The sequence below is a fragment of the Mizuhopecten yessoensis genome, unplaced genomic scaffold (genome assembly GCF_002113885.1).
Source record: "Mizuhopecten yessoensis strain PY_sf001 unplaced genomic scaffold, ASM211388v2 scaffold10885, whole genome shotgun sequence".
In the NCBI taxonomy this organism is placed as follows: Eukaryota; Metazoa; Mollusca; class Bivalvia; order Pectinida; family Pectinidae; genus Mizuhopecten; species Mizuhopecten yessoensis.
In genome coordinates, this window is record NW_018408770.1 from 137,041 (window position 1) to 153,702 (window position 16,662).

Here is a 16,662-nt window from a genome sequence, read left to right on the forward strand (position 1 = left end):
TGACCTTGCTTGACCTCTGTCACTGCACTGCTGTAACTGTTTGTCCCTTGTATCGGATCTAGAGAGGACGGGGATGGCACTGTCCCCAGTCAAAAATGATTTGAAAGAGAGAATTTGGAAAAAGCTTCTATTATTCAACTTTATTATGAAATTTTCTAACATACTGCACTTGAAAGGCAAGTTCAGGATAAGTACCAGTAAGAAATAAAGATAGAAAACAAACTTATGTTGCAACATTAGCCTGAAAATGGGAGACCATTGTATGAACACCTGTTGTAAGCTCCTGTAGCCTGTTTATTGGTGGTAACAACCTCATAACTGGAGTTGGGAGCAGCCCTTCTCCCAGTAATGGTCATCAGGGGAGAGTCATGTAGAAACAACTCTCGGAGCCTTAGTAAAGCTTAGGTCGAAAAGTCTGCTTATATATATAGTCTTTTCCAATCAAAGATTAAGATGGATGTTAAAATGGGCAAGTGTGATGTTGGGCCTTCCTGCTGTGTGTGACCTCTGTATAGGGTTGATACATCATTGATGGCCATTGTGGCATATGAAAATTACATGTAGTGTTGAAAATTTGGTCATTGGGCAAAAGGCATGTACTGAAGCATAAGGAGTGCTCAGGACTTGATTGGGTCTGGAGGGGAAATGGCCCTTATCCATGGCTACAACCAGCAGGCAGCATTAAAGGGCTGGCTGTGAGTGGTCAACACGAACATCAAACAACTATTATAATAAAGAAATGGCCATGGGAATGTGGAGAGTCAATTTTAAAGACATTTACCAGTTCAATTAAATTCTCATGTATAAATTTCATTCCTTGAGTAAAAACATAAATTCTGCACTCAATGACATACCTGTCTAAGAAAATTCCCATTGGGTGAGAATTATTTGAAGCTCCATGCTTTATGTTTTACGGCCATATTTTAGCATGTTAGAAGCAATGATGATTGACGTATAACTATGTTGGACTCTGGGAACAATTATTTTCTTGATGACCATTTAACCCGCTGTGATGTTGTTTGTTTCAGGAAGTATGTATGTACCTAAACAGAATATTTAAGATGCTCCCATAAAATGTAACAACAGTTTGGGGATACTCTTGTGTCGATATTTAACAGGAACAGGAACAAGTGCAGAATTAATAGCGCTTACACGACAGGAAAGGTGTGCACAATTTCACTTAAATGACATTTAAAGTGTTAATAAAAAAATCTAAACTATCTCTCCATCTGTAAAGAAGGACAAACGATCATTGACGTGTGTGTCGGGTTTATATAGACACCAAATCACATGATTATTTCATTCAAATGGGGAGAAAGTTGTAGTTTTATTGAAAAAAACTTGACAAGGTAAAAAGAGCAGAAATATCTGGAGATCTATAAACACGAGAAAGCTTTGTCGTAGGTTAAGTTTCCGTGTAATACACTTGCCTTGTACCTCAAACCTGACAGGATGACAGTCAATGGCTGATGTGTTTCCCCGAAATACGGGCGAGACTAGTTCTGTGAAACAGGCCAGCCTTAACTCCTGAAAAAAGAGTGTTTTGTAAGTCTCTGTAATTGCATTTAGAATGTGCAGGTGTGCGGCAACGATAGTGGTTTTTAGGGCAACACCTCTGACCACCCAGGTGAACCTGACGTTAATGGGTGGATACCACAAATACAGGTATCCTTAACCCCGTCCACATCACTGACAACTCTGTCAGCTAGACACATGTACTCCCAGGTACACCTGCACAACCCTAGTTAGCACTTCAACCATAGAGGTATAATGTGCAGGTACAACTACTGTAAGTCCTTTCTAGCAAAACAAACAAAAAACATAAGAGGTACAATGTGAAGGTTAAGAATTCTTTATAGTATGGTTACCATAGAGATACAAAGTAAAAGTAAAGAATCTTTCAAGCACAGTTACCATAGAGGCACAATGTACAGGTAAAGATTTTTTTTAAGCATGGCTACCAAAGAGGTATAATGTGCATGAAACAAGTTCTTTAAAGTATTGGTACCATAGAGGTACAATGTGCAGGTAACGAATCGTTCAAGCACAGTTACCATAGAGGTACATGGTGCAGGTAAAGAATTCTTTCAAGCATGGCTACCATAGAGGTATAATATGCAGGTACAATTGTATAGTCCTTTCTAGCAAGGCAAAAAAAATCCCATAGAGGTTCAATGTGAAGGTAAAGAATCTTGCAAGCATGGCTACCATAGAGGTACAATGTAAAAGGTATAGAATTCTTTCAAGCATGGCTACTATAGATAAAGTGCAGTTACAACTTTATTTAGTATCACAACCATAGAGGTACAATTGTATAGTCCTATCTATCCTGGCTATCATACAGGTACAATATGCAGGTTAACTGAATAGTCCTATCTATCCTGGCTATCATACAGGGACAATCTATCCTGGCTATCATACAGGTACAATATGTAGGTTAACTGTATAGTCCTATCTATCCTGGCTACCATACAGGTACAATATGCAGGTTAACAGTATAGTCCTATCTATCCTGGCTATCATACAGGGACAATCTATCCTGGCTATCATACAGGTACAATATGGAGGTTAACGGTATAGTCCTATCTATCCTGGCTATCATACAAGTACAATATGCAGGTTAACTGTATAGTCCTATCTATCCTTGCTATCATACAGGTACAATATGCAGGTTAACTGAATAGTCCTATCTATCCTGGCTATCATACAGGGACAATCTATCCTGGCTATCATACAGGTACAATATGCAGGTTAACAGTATAGTCCTATCTATCCTGGCTATCATACAGGGACAATCTATCCTGGCTATCATACAGGTACAATATGTAGGTTAACTGTATAGTCCTATCTATCATCGCTACCATACAGGTACAATATGCAGGTTAACAGTATAGTCCTATCTATCCTGGCTATCATACAGGGACAATCTATCCTGGCTATCATACAGGTACAATATGCAGTTTAACTGTATAGTCCTATCTATCCTGGCTATAATACAGGTACAATCTATCCTGGCTATCATACAGGTACAATATGCAGGGTAACTGTACAGTCCTATCTATCCTGGCTATCATACAGGTAGAATATGCAGGTTAACTGTATAGTCCTATCTATCCTTGCTATCATACAGGTACAATATGCAGGTTAACAGTATAGTCCTATCTATCCTGGCTATCATACAGGGACAATCTATCCTGGCTATCATACAGGTACAATATGGAGGTTAACGGTATAGTCCTATCTATCCTGGCTATCATACAAGTACAATATGCAGGTTAACTGTATAGTCCTATCTATCCTGGATATCATACAGGTACAATATGCAGGTTAACTGTATAGTCCTATCTATCCTGGCTATCATACAGGTACAATCTATCCTGGCTATCATACAGGTACAATATGTAGGTTAACTGTATAGTCCTATCTATCCTGGCTATCATACAGGTACAATTAACTGTATAGGCCTATGTAAAACAGCTTCCATAGATTTCCAAAGCGTAGTTATAGAATGCATGTGTGTTTACCTGTGTTTGCGCTGATCCAACAAATACTGGATAATCTTTATCTGACAGTTTATGATTTGGTCAGACAGTCTGGAAATTTTCTATCAGCAGCTTGATTATTTTCACTGGAGTAATATAAATAAATGGTCCAGGTAGTAACAACTGACCAAGATAATGGTTACTCCCTGACCTGTAGCAGTACTCACTGACCAGTGGCAGTAGCCTTGGAGAAGGTGAAGCTGACAGTTGCTGTGTAAGAGTAGATGAAACTGACCAGCGGTATATATTCTGATCTCAGCTTTTGAACATAAAAGCTATATTAGCTTCTTTTTTAATGAAATTGTATATAACCACCCTAAATATTGACATTTTTTTGTTGTCTTTAGATGATTATTTTGAATCTAAACATAAGTGTTCTTTTTATTATGCAGTTCGGTTTTTGAAAATATTTTCATTTGTCCTGGCTCTCCTTCCACTTCTTGGCATATTATGAAAAGTTCCTGTCAAACATTTGTTAGCTTAATGAATTGTGAGTGTAAAGTTTCTTTATTTCAATATTCCTAAAATTTCTATAGTATACAGATATTTTCATGTTTTGTGTACTCTGATGCCCATTGTAAATAGCACATGTAAGGATTTAATCATCCTTTTCATCATCAAATAAGAACCTAGATAAAAGCTTGCTTTAATTGATCTGTTAAGCTAACCAAGCAGAAAGGATCAGGCCATGAAATTAATACCAATTGAGCAACAAGTTAACTGACCAAAGACACATGTCCAAAGTCTATCAAACCAACTCTATCAACTCTTCCTACTGTCTGCTTACTGGACTATCACACAGAGGAAACACATGTCACTTTATACATAGTTCCTATCCCTAATATTTCATGCACATTTTAATTAGTACATATCTTTACATCTGTTTCTGTTAGATTGGTCAGATGGGAGGAGTTTATATTCTCGGGTATAACAGTGTCTGCCAGGTTAATCTGGGGTCTGTCCCCAGAGGGTTACTGACACTGGAACCTGTGGATAATCTAAGCTATCAGTGAATTAATATAGGCTACTGTAGGCCATTCAGACTGATGTCCTTCAATAGTCTCACAACGGGTATAAATCTTTGTATCAAAGGTATATTTCTTTGTAAAGAGAAATTGGATAATGGCAGAAAAAAATGTCTAAGGGGACATGAAAAAATATTTTAGAAATTATCTGGTCATTATAATAGGAGATATACTTTAAATGCAGGCACAACTTTGTAATATACTTTTTTGTTGTTTTTAAATATCCTGAGGTTGGTTCTGATCAATACTATATATTTAATAACAATGAAATCTTGAATGAGATCAAATATTGCTCATTATAAACATGGGATCACAATCCATGACCTTTACAACACCACACGCTGAAATTATACATACTTCATGTATTATATAAATAAAAGGTCTAGTCCATACAATATCTTAATACTCTGATATGTTGAGTTAAAAAATAATACATAGATGGGCTTATTGGAAATATGATGAGCTGAAGTATTGGAAATTGTCCTTGAGTATGCTGAGATATTGAGGTAACACTCTAGTATGTATGAGGTATCGGAGGTAGCGCTCTGTTATACTCAGTTGTATTAGAGGTAGCACTCTAGTATGTTGAGGTATTGGAGGTAACACTCTAGTATGTTGAGGTATTGGAGGTAACACTCTAGTATGTTGAGGTATTGGAGGTAAGACTGTTGTATGTTGAGGTATTGGAGGTAACACTCTAGTATGTTGAGGTATTGGAGGTAACACTCTAGTATGTTGAGGTATTGGTGGTAAGACTGTGGTATGTTTAGGTATTGGTGGTAAGACTGGTATGTTGAGGTATTGGTGGTAAGGCTGTGGTATGTTGAGGTATTGGTGGTAAGACTGGTATGTTGAGGTATTGGTGGTAAGGCTGTGGTATGTTGAGGTATTGGTGGTAAGACTGTTGTATGTTGAGGTATTGGTGGGAAGACTGTTGTATGTTGAGGTATCGGAGGGAGCGCTCTGTTAAACTCAGTTGTATTAGATCTAGAGCTAACACTAGTATTCTGAGGTGTATTGGAGGTAGCAATCTAGTAAGCTGAGGTGTATCGGAGGTAAGACTGTTGTATGTTGAGGTATTGGTGGTAAGACTGTTGTATGTTGAGGGATCGGAGGTAGCGCTCTGTTATACTCAGTTGTATTAGATCTAGAGCTAACACTAGTATTCTGAGGTGTATTGGAGGTAGCACTCTAGTAAGCTGAGGTGTATTGGAGGTAAGACTGTTGTATGTTGAGGTATGTGGTAAGACTGGTATGTTGAGGTATTGGTGGTAAGACTAGTATATTGAGGTATTGGTGGTAAGACTGTTGTATGTTGAGGTATTGGTGGTAACACTCTAGTATGTTGAGGTATTGGTGGTAAGACTGTGGTATGTTGAGGTATTGGTGGTAAGACTTTGTATGTTGAGGTATCGGAGGTAGTGCTCTGTTATTCTCAGTTGTATTAGATCTAGAGCTAACACTAGTATTCTGAGGTGTATTGGAGGTAGCACTCTATTAAGCTGAGGTGTATTGGCGGTAAGACTGTTGTATGTTGAGGTATTGGTGGTAAGACTGTGGTATGTTGAGGTATCGGAGGAAGCGCTCTGTTATACTCAGTTGTATTAGATCTAGAGCTAACACTAGTATTCTGAGGTGTGTTGGAGGTAGCACTCTAGTAAGCTGAGGTGTATTGGAGGTAAGACTGTTGTATGTTGAGGTATTGGTGGTAAGACTGTGGTATGTTGAGGTATCGGAGGTAGCGCTCTGTTATACTCAGTTGTATTAGATCTAGAGCTAACACTAGTATTCTGAGGTGTATTGGAGGTAGCACTCTAGTAAGCTGAGGTGTATTGGTGGTAAGACTGTTGTATGTTGAGGTATTGGAGGTAGCACTGTAATATACTGAGGTATTGGAGGTAGCACTGTAATATACTGAGGTATTGGCGCCAACACTCTAGTATTCTGAGGTGTATTTAAGGTAGCATTCAGATTAGCTGAGGTACTGGAGGTAGCACTCAGTTGTGTTGATGTATTCAATATAAACATGTATTTCAAGTATGTTGAGATATTGTGATAAGCACTCAGATTAGGTAGTAGAGGTAGGTGTAATCTTATGAGCTGAGATTTTGGAGGTGCCTGGAATCGATTAGGCTGAGGTATCCAAAGAATCACTCGAGATTTCATGTAAATCAGTATCTTGTCCATAAGGAAAGTAACACATTACCCTGTAATGTTCTAACCTCTATTTTACAAAATAGTAATGTTTAACTTTGTGCATTGTGAAGCACTTTTGTTGTGGAGATTGGTGTATAAAAGGGTAAAATGGTTCACACCTGGTTGTCATCGTCAACCACTGATTTTACCTGTCAGAGAGGTGACAGCACTGCCCTGCCTCCTCCATTCACGTCCAGTATGCGGGAGGGACAACACTACCAGGCGATGCTTATCAGACAGATGGATATAGGCCAAGGTGTCATCTAGCCTGTCAGAGAATGCTGTCAGCTTACCACAGGGGGTCATTCCCCCTTAATGACAACACTTAACACTGGCAGGGTCCTATTGCAATCAGTCATATTTCATTCTTAAAAAGTTGAGTTCTTAACCCTTGAGTAATTCTGACATTATATTTTGAAGACTTTAACAATGAGACAGGCAGGACTCGAAACAGGAATCAAGTAGAATATAAGGCATAACGTTACAGCTCATTCATTTGGTTGTCCTTAGTGTGGGCTTTAGAAATAGCTTGTCAGATAGTTTATAAGGATATACACAAAAAAATCTTTTCATATAATAAGAAGTGTGTATTTACTATTTCTTATTCAAAATCTCATAATCTAGATATTTGGAATGCTTGGCTCCATGACAACCATGTTGTGATACAGTTATGAATATTCATGCAGATACAGGCCCATGTGGCCATTGCATTTGCATTCACTTGTGTTTCGAAATTTTAAACTACCATCTATGAAAGAAAAAGTGTCACTCAGCGTAAATTATACGGCACACCTTACACAAAGGCACCATACACCATACAAGGTTTGCAGCAGGGGGCAGGCTAATCTGGTTTCCCGTGAATGGATTAACCATTGATCTTCCTAACAAAGTGTAACAAACTTGACCAGCTGATTGTAACTAACCTCAATGACCATCAGCCCCGTCCAGCTAATATCTTCGGACTTTTGTGTGGTTCTGAAAGGTGTCTCTGGAGCAATCTTCTGTTACGGTCAATCACACTCACCCCTGGTTCAGTTACTGGAATCCTAGTTCTCTTGACAAAAATTTAACTTTATTCTGTAATGATGCAAATACAAAACTTATTTCAATTTTGAAACATCTTCTCTGCATATTGCTTTAATGAAACTGCTGTTTCTCTTCTAATATTTGAAAAATATTTGAGAAAAGGAGTCAAAAGAGGCATAATTTGTTTCACCATTTCACCCCTATGTAACTTTAGTAAACTCTACCATGCATTGAGCTGGATGAGTCCATTATGGTCTACAGTGGTTAATACTTCATTTACTGAATGACAAGTTTCTTCTGAGTTCTGCCAGAACCTTGGCAGGTGTGCTGTTCTGGCCATTACAGAAAGATGTCAATCAGACACTTTAATCAAAGCCACCATCACCATTTCTGCAGATGAATGCTTTACTTAGACACAATATCGTGTTTACCCCCTGTACAGGGTGATCTCACTAATCCGACACAATATCGTGTTTCCCCCCTGTACAGGGTGATCGCACTAATCCGACACAATATCGTGTTTACCCCCTGTACAGGGTGATCTCACTAATCCGACACAATGTTAAGGATCCCTGTACATGTCCCACTACAGGTACAACTACAGGTACAACACTAGAGAATTCCACTGTAATTTACAATAAATGTAGTGACCTCCCCTTGATTTGGTTTTGAATGAAACTGTAGAGGAACTGAGCCAGGTGACTACCGTTGATCAAACTGTATTAGTGATTTGAGGTCCAGAGTTCCAATCCCAGTCTGGATATGTTGTAGTTTTACTCTCAGAACACTGCTGTTCATTATGGTGTTTATTTCATTTTATTATTTCTTTCATAATTTTTTTAGAAGGGATGTTATTCTTTTCAGAAATTATATATTAAAACTATTTCATTCTTGTTAAATTATAGTTTAGGTTTTTTTTGGCAGTGGTACAGGGATCCTTAATGTTGTGTACTGGTTGATCTCACTAATCAGGTCAAAGCTTACTGGGTGATCTCATTGATCAGGTCAAGGCTTTACTGGGTGATCTCACTGATCAGGTCAAAGCTTTACTGGGTGAGCTCACTGATCAGATCAAAGCTTTACTGGGTGATCTCACTGATCATATCAAAGCTTTACTGGGTGATCTCACTGATCAGATCAAAGCTTTACTGGGTGATCTCACTGATCAGATCAAATCTTACTGGGTGATCGTAGTGATCAGATCAAAGTTTTACTGATTTTCCATCTCATTGAAGTCTTACATTTCCTAACAAAAGTGTTAAGGAAAGATTGTATATTATCATATTTGAAAAGTTTCTGTTACAAAGGCTTTTAAATGATAAATAGCAGGTCATTGTCAGGTGACACAGTGACACAAATCCCAGCGACCATTGTGTGCCTAGAGTATTTAAAATATGTAATTGAATTCACAGGGTAAAGTTTTTGTAAAATTGGTTCACACAGATAGAGGGGTATGATAAATAACAGGTAATCATGTGTGATATTTTCACTACAAATGTTTTGAGGTATTTATCCCAGAATTTGGCCTGCCTTGTACATGTATATTTTTTTACAGGTACAGGAACAAATATCAAAACAATTTCGTGTACATTTGCTATACAGTGAGTTTAAACATTACCTCACTTTTTTGTCAATGAATAGCTGTTGAGCTTCAGAGAGTGAAGGAACTGTGTGCATTACTAGTCAGGATTTAGCCATTCATTTTCCAAGTGGAAAGACTGTTCAAATGCATTGATATTCTTTAATACATACATTTTGATACTTTGATACTAGTAGCTTAAGTTGTGTATTGAGACAAACTTAAAACAATGGTAGAATTGACCCGTCCTCCATGTCTGTGAACTTTTGACATTACTAGGGATAACACTGCAGCTGTCTGCTACACAGATCTCACATTTACCAAATGTCAGCTGCCTTTTCTTCTAACTTTTCAGTTCCCCTGTTCCTTTAATTATTTGCTTGGTGTTTCATGCGTGTAGAAACAATTATAATTTTAGATTCAAAAGGTTCCACGTTTCTCCATTTTGAAGAGCGACATGTGAAGATGTTAATCGTGAAGAGAACGAAAGATAGCCCAAACACAACAATGTGTTTCACAGTACGAAACAGGCTTTAACTTTCTGTTTTAATCTCTACAATTAACATTGCACTTTACCTGTAGGAACTTTGACATTTTGACACTATTATCTGGAAAGGTTACAGACTAGATAGAAGTGAACATGGCTGCTAGTTTTTGTATCTTTCTGACAATGCTGCCCGGGGTATCTATAGATGCCTGCTGTTCAAATCATTATATCTTATCACTCTAAAGCTGCACATTACACTGTGCATCTCTGAAGTACAGTCTATATATTTTTATATAAATTGGAGAGCTCCTTTTTTGTCATCTCTGTCTCATTTGTCAGCGAAAGTTTCAGCTTGTCAGTACCTTAGGCTTGCTTTAACATTTGATGTACATTCAAGCTGTGTGATAGCTCACCCTGAACTTAGGGCAACAAGGTTTTGTTCTTATAAATTCAACATCAGCACAAACAGACCATAAAGCTTTGTAAAGGTTTCTACAGGTCTCACACATACTTCACTGTTATCAGTCGTCTGTGATGTGAGACCAATTATTGTTACATAAAACCTACTGGGATGAGATTGGAGGAATACATTGACAGATTGAAGGGTTAAAAATATTTAATACATGTATATGTGTATATCTATTCAATTGTATACAGAATATTTGTAGCATAATGCTTATATTTGCTCCAAATAAATACGTATATAAATGGGAAGATATTGATATGGGTCTGATTTTGTATTTATCTATAAATTTAACTTCTGATGGTGCACATATCATTTGGTATGGTTTCTAATGATGCACTGTGGTTCTGTTGATATGGTTTCTGATGGTACACTGGTTCTGTTGATATGGTTTCTGATGGTACACTATGGTTCTGTTGGTATGGTTTCTGATGGTACACTGTGGTTCTGTTGGTATGGTTTCTGAAGGTACACTGGTTCTGTTGATATGGTTTCTGATGATGCACTGTGGTTCTGTTGATATGGTTTCTGATGGTACACTGTGGTTCTGTTGGTATGGTTTCTGATGGTACACTGTGGTTCTGTTGATATGGTTTCTGATGGTGCGCTGTGGTTTTGTTGATATGGTTTCTGATGGTGCACTGTGGTTCTGTTGATATGGTTTCTGATAGTGCACTGTGGTTCTGTTGATATGGTTGCTGATGCATGGTGCACTGTGTTTCTGTTGATATGGTTTCTGATGGTACACTGTGGTTCTGTTGGTATGGTTTCTGATGGTACACTGTGACTCTGTTGGTATGTTTTCTGATGTTTATCTAATGGTTTTGACTGAATGTTCCTACTGAACCAGGTAGTGGTAGATGGTTGAGATATCTTGACAGTTCATGCACATGGGAGTATACATCTACCAGTGTTACAAACTCATACCTTCAAACTTAATCAGCCAGAACTGGACTTCCAATTAATTGTAATTGGTGTTTTACATGAAATGGCAGGGCCAAGCATTATATATGGGTATATAATGAATCTAGGCAGGTTGAAACTCTTGAAAATAGCAAATTCATTGGGACATTCAGCACTAACATAGGAAGCGTTTTTACAGCAGAAATATCAAACTACATGTAATATATACACCATTTAATCAGATTCATGTGTTTTATGACACAAAGAGTGCACGATCTGGAATTGTACAGTTGTTTTCTTGACAATATAATCTGGAAAAGTCTGAATTTGTCATTCAAGTTTATTATAATATTTTTTGTGTTTTTTTTTTTTTTGCAATCACAGTTTGAAGTTTGATTCCTACAGATTATGCAGACTTTAGTAAGCTGATATACTGTTTGGGTTATAGGACAGAGATTGCATTACACATTTCACTATGCAAATTAATGGTTTGTTGAGTCCAGTGCTGTCCCCTATGACCTGGTGTAACCTGAGTCGGGGTGTTGGTGAATAGATACACCCAGCCAATGGTGCTCCACCCCACACCGAGCATACATACAACACCACACGGCCATAAACAGGGGAGGTAATGAGGTGTGGATGTCAATACTTAACTACCCCCTATTTACATAAGCAGTGTCCAGGGTAACTTTTACCCCAGGAGTGTTACCCTGACAATGTTATCCCCATATCTGGTGGTCAAGGTGATAATGGCTCAATCCAGGGGGTCCTCCGGTCATTGTGGTCTACCCCCTGACCTTTAGATTCTGGACAATGATTTAAGGAGAGCTTGGTTTGATATTTCACCCAGTCTAAGGTATCCTGTGGAAAAGTGTATGAGACATGGGGTCTCCACCTTTGATGGTCTACCAAAACCTGTCAAATGTCTCACAATCACTTGTAATGTAAATTGTTCAGATTTGTCAAAAACCATTAAACCATGGACTCATGCATGTAAATTGTATGATTTGACCTATCTGTATGGATGGATTAAGCCGTGATTGGTCTTGGATAATTAGTAGATTCCAGTCCCAAGGTGTGTTTCCATTAAAGAGGTTTCTTTAAAGTAAAAAAGCCTGTATGCATCCACTACACCTAAAGTATAATGAAAGATGTTACACTGTAAGTTAGTGTTACAATTGTATATTAGGTTAATAAAACCACATATTGACCTCAGTAAAAGGCAATAATTGTACATCATTATGTAAAAGTAGGTGACATTAGTGGATAACACTATTGTCTGTTATCAGGTAACAGATTATATACTGATAACACTTCAATAGAAAACATATGTTAAATGTGTTCAATAGTAGCTGAATTTTGAAACAGACTATAGCCTACTTTCCTTTCCCGGCAGAAGTACAGTACTCCCACACTCTGTCAATGTGTGCATAAGGTAGATGTTTAGGACAAGCTAGCTGACAGTAATGATAGCACACTTTCCTCTGCAGATTCAATGGTTTTTGATTAAAAAAGAGCTTATAATAGGAAATAACTGGGTGGTTTTGTCCTGTACCTGGACGATATAGGAGTCTCATCACATGGATGCAAGTTAGATGCCTGAGTTCGTGTCCAGGGAGGGACTGGGATATGTAAATCCTTTAATACTGAACCTCCACTCCCTGCTATGTTTGAGTGTCTGCACTCAATGATATTCTCATACTATGTTGATAATCTCGAGTAGACAGTTCACAGTGTTCCAGATTAAAGTTATCCCTACTCCTTAATTTGTTGTATATATGTCTGTCGATGGGGCTTATAAAATTCTTTCAATATTGAACCCCACCCTGACTTATGCTGATCAGCAGGATTGTTCTATGTATTCTTAGCTTATGTTCCTTAGAAAATTTTGTATCCCTATTTTTCTACTTTAACCCTTTTACCCCCTATGCAACTTTAGTAGACTCTCCCATGCATCAATCTGGGTGAGTCCATCATGGTCTACAGTGGTGAAAGGGTTAAAAAAACGCAGTTGGGTGGGGATAGGGAATTTTTACTTTATAGTATATAGTAACTGTCTAAACCTTCACCAGTATTACCACCTGTTATATATACTGATCTCCCACTAATTAACCAGGTTAATCACACCCGACATTGACAGCACTGTCCCTGACCAAGTTTAAATAGCTCGACTTAGATAGCACTGGATAATAGCTCTACGTATACAGGTTACCACCTATCATAGGTGAGAACTAGCTGTCTCCCAGATAGAAGTTGTCTTTGTATCTGCACTATCCCAAATAGCACTGTCCCTGGATAAGTATTGTTTCCAGAACATTAATGTCCCTAGAGCAGTGCTGTTCCAGAATTAGATTAGTTTCTCGATACCTGCACTATCCTTTGGACTAGAAATGTTCCTTGATTGATGTTGTTCCTGGAATGGTGGTGTTCCCAGATTAGCATTATCCTTTGATTACCCGGTATTGCTATTCCCAGATTAGCACTATCCTTGGATAAGTGATGTAATCTCAGATAAGCAATGTCACAAGGCCAACATTGTTACTAGATTAGCACTGTCTCCAGCACTTGCCCTAGACTAACACTGTTCTTGGATTAATTCTGTTCCCAGATTAGCACTGTCTCCAGCACTTGCTTTAGACTAGCACTGTTCTTGGATTAATTCTGTTCCCAGATTAGCACTTACTGCAGTACTTGCCCTGGATTAGCACACTACTTAGGTATATTGGAGGAGTGTGATGGGTACTAACCTAACATAGAGACATGGATGACTTGGACCTAGTTGTATATTATACACATTCCTGTGTCATTACCGTGTGTGCGAATGTGTCCGTGTTTTAATTGTAGGTAAGAGCTACACCACAATGCAGTGATTTATATTCCCTCCTCAAATTAAACACCACACTATAAATAATGAGTGAGTCATCTCATACCTATTGCCTTTTTATTTTTTAATTCATTTTCTCCAAAATCATTTTCATTTTCTGGGTAAACCTGCACAAGTACATGTACATGAGTCATAGGAAAGTCCTATAAAGTATTTGATGTGTTTTTGCTTGCTTAACAATCAGCATTTGGAGGGGTTTTATGTATGGTGTTGAAAAGGTGCAACCCACACACATCACCTAAAATAACAGAAATAATGTGTCCTTTATAGACAGGTGGTCTTTATACAGAAGACAGGGATAGGTCCTAGAGAACCACAGGGACACATACTACCTCCATAACTAGCCGACTGGCTACAACGTTACTTACCATATTTGCTGAAATTAGCTCCCCTCCCCTTTTTCAGCACTTCTTAAAGGATTTAAGTTCCCCCTCTCCTAAACGGTCTCCATTCTGGCCCTCTCTGGTCACCGAAACATATCAATATTTATACTTTATGTCAGATACTACAGTCTGAAAATCTGAAGAATTTTCCTGTATTTTTGATAAGTTAAGTGAGAACAATTTTGGAATCCTCCCTGAGAATGTCTGAGGGTTGTGTCGCCATTACAGCAACCCACACAACCTATGTTTTGTTATCTTAATAAGCATGTCTGTCATTTGGTCAATTTGTCCAGTCCCCTGGGTTCTAATTACGCCAAATATGGTGCAAAAATCTGATAGGGGGGAATGTTTCCTAATAACCTACCTGTGCATGGAGGACAATACATTAAAGTGAAACTAGTGAAGTTAGTCACACATCATGGGTTTCAATGCCACTTAGTTTTTCTTCCACAAAATGCTCGTTTTTTTCTGTTGTAAACTACACAGGTAATTATTTCAGGTGTGAATTGTCTTTGAAGTTTGATTGTATCATAGATATTGTGTTACCTGTGACAACTTTGTTACGGAGTTTGTCTGTGAAATATCTAGGGGACCCAGCTAGCAGGGGTCCATCTTGATAGGAGGAGGGTTGATGCCTTTAGAAATCAATACCTACTTCACATTCAATTCAGGTAGGCTGTGAGCTCTAATGCATAGAGAGTTACAGCAAGAAGGCATTCACAGACCATGTTTCATCGAAACCTGTTTCTTGTTTGTCTGAGTTAAAGTAACAAGCAGGTTCGCCATTCACTCTGCAATCAAATCTTTCAAACATGGAAATTATATATATTTCTGTATGTTTTGTTCAATTTTAACCTTCAAACATACAGAATAGTTACTTTTCCTTATGTTTTGTACAATTTTAACCTTCAAAGTGGAGAATATGTGCCTGTATTCTATGATAGTAGCATTCAAACATGGTGAATATAAACACCTAATCTACTATTTGGACATGATGAATAATGAATGTATATCTGTATCATTCAAACATGGTGAATAATGAATGTATATCTGTATCATTCAAACATGGTGAATAATGAATGTATATCTGTATCATTCAAACATGGTGATTAAGGACATTGTCCTTGACAGAACACCAGCCCATATACCAATAAAAATATTCTTTATAGGGAGATTCTACTGTTTTAAAATTAGAACCGTTAAATACACTGGATATGTATTTACCCCACTGTGCATATATATCTGTATACATTACCTTTATATATAACACAGAGCTCCTCTAAACAATGAGTATATATATATATTCATTGTTTAGAGGAGCTCTGTGTTAAGATATATATGTGCCATGTCTGACGTTAAAAATGATACAGAGTATATATATATATCTGTATATATTACCTTTATATATAACACAGAGCTCCTCTAAACAATGGATATATATATATACTCTGTATCATTTTAAATGTCAGACATGTTACATATATATCTGTATATATTACCTTTATATATAACACAGAGCTCCTCTAAACAATGAATATATGTATACATTACCTTTATATATAACACAGAGCTCCTCTAAACAATGGATATATCTATACATTACCTTTATATATAACACAGAGCTCCTCTAAACAATGAATATATCTATACATTACCTTTATATATAACACAGAGCTCCTCTAAACAATGAATATATATATATACTCTGTATCATTTTTAACGTCAGACATGTTACATATATATCTGTATACATTACCTTTATATATAACACAGAGCTCCTCTAAACAATGAATATATATATACACTCTGTATCATTTTTAACGTCAGACATGTTACATATATATCTGTATACATTACCTTTATATATAACACAGAGCTCCTCTAAACAATGAATATATATATACACTCTGTATCATTTTTAACGTCAGACATGTTACATATATATCTGTATACATTACCTTTATATATAACACAGAGCTCCTCTAAACAATGAATATATATATACACTCTGTATCATTTTTAACGTCAGACATGTTACATATATATCTGTATATATTACCTTTATATATAACACAGAGCTCCTCTAAACAATGAATATATATATATACTCTGTATCATTTTTAACGTCAGACATGTTACATATATATCTGTATACATTACCTTTATATATAACA

The 16,662-nt window shown here is 37.2% G+C and overlaps 1 protein-coding gene across 2 annotated transcripts in view; it reads left to right on the forward strand.

Moving 5' to 3' along the window:
- LOC110463298 (laminin subunit alpha-1-like) overlaps positions 1–16,662 on the forward strand; it is a 135,752-nt gene that overhangs the window by 56,244 nt on the left and 62,846 nt on the right. The window lies entirely within an intron of this gene.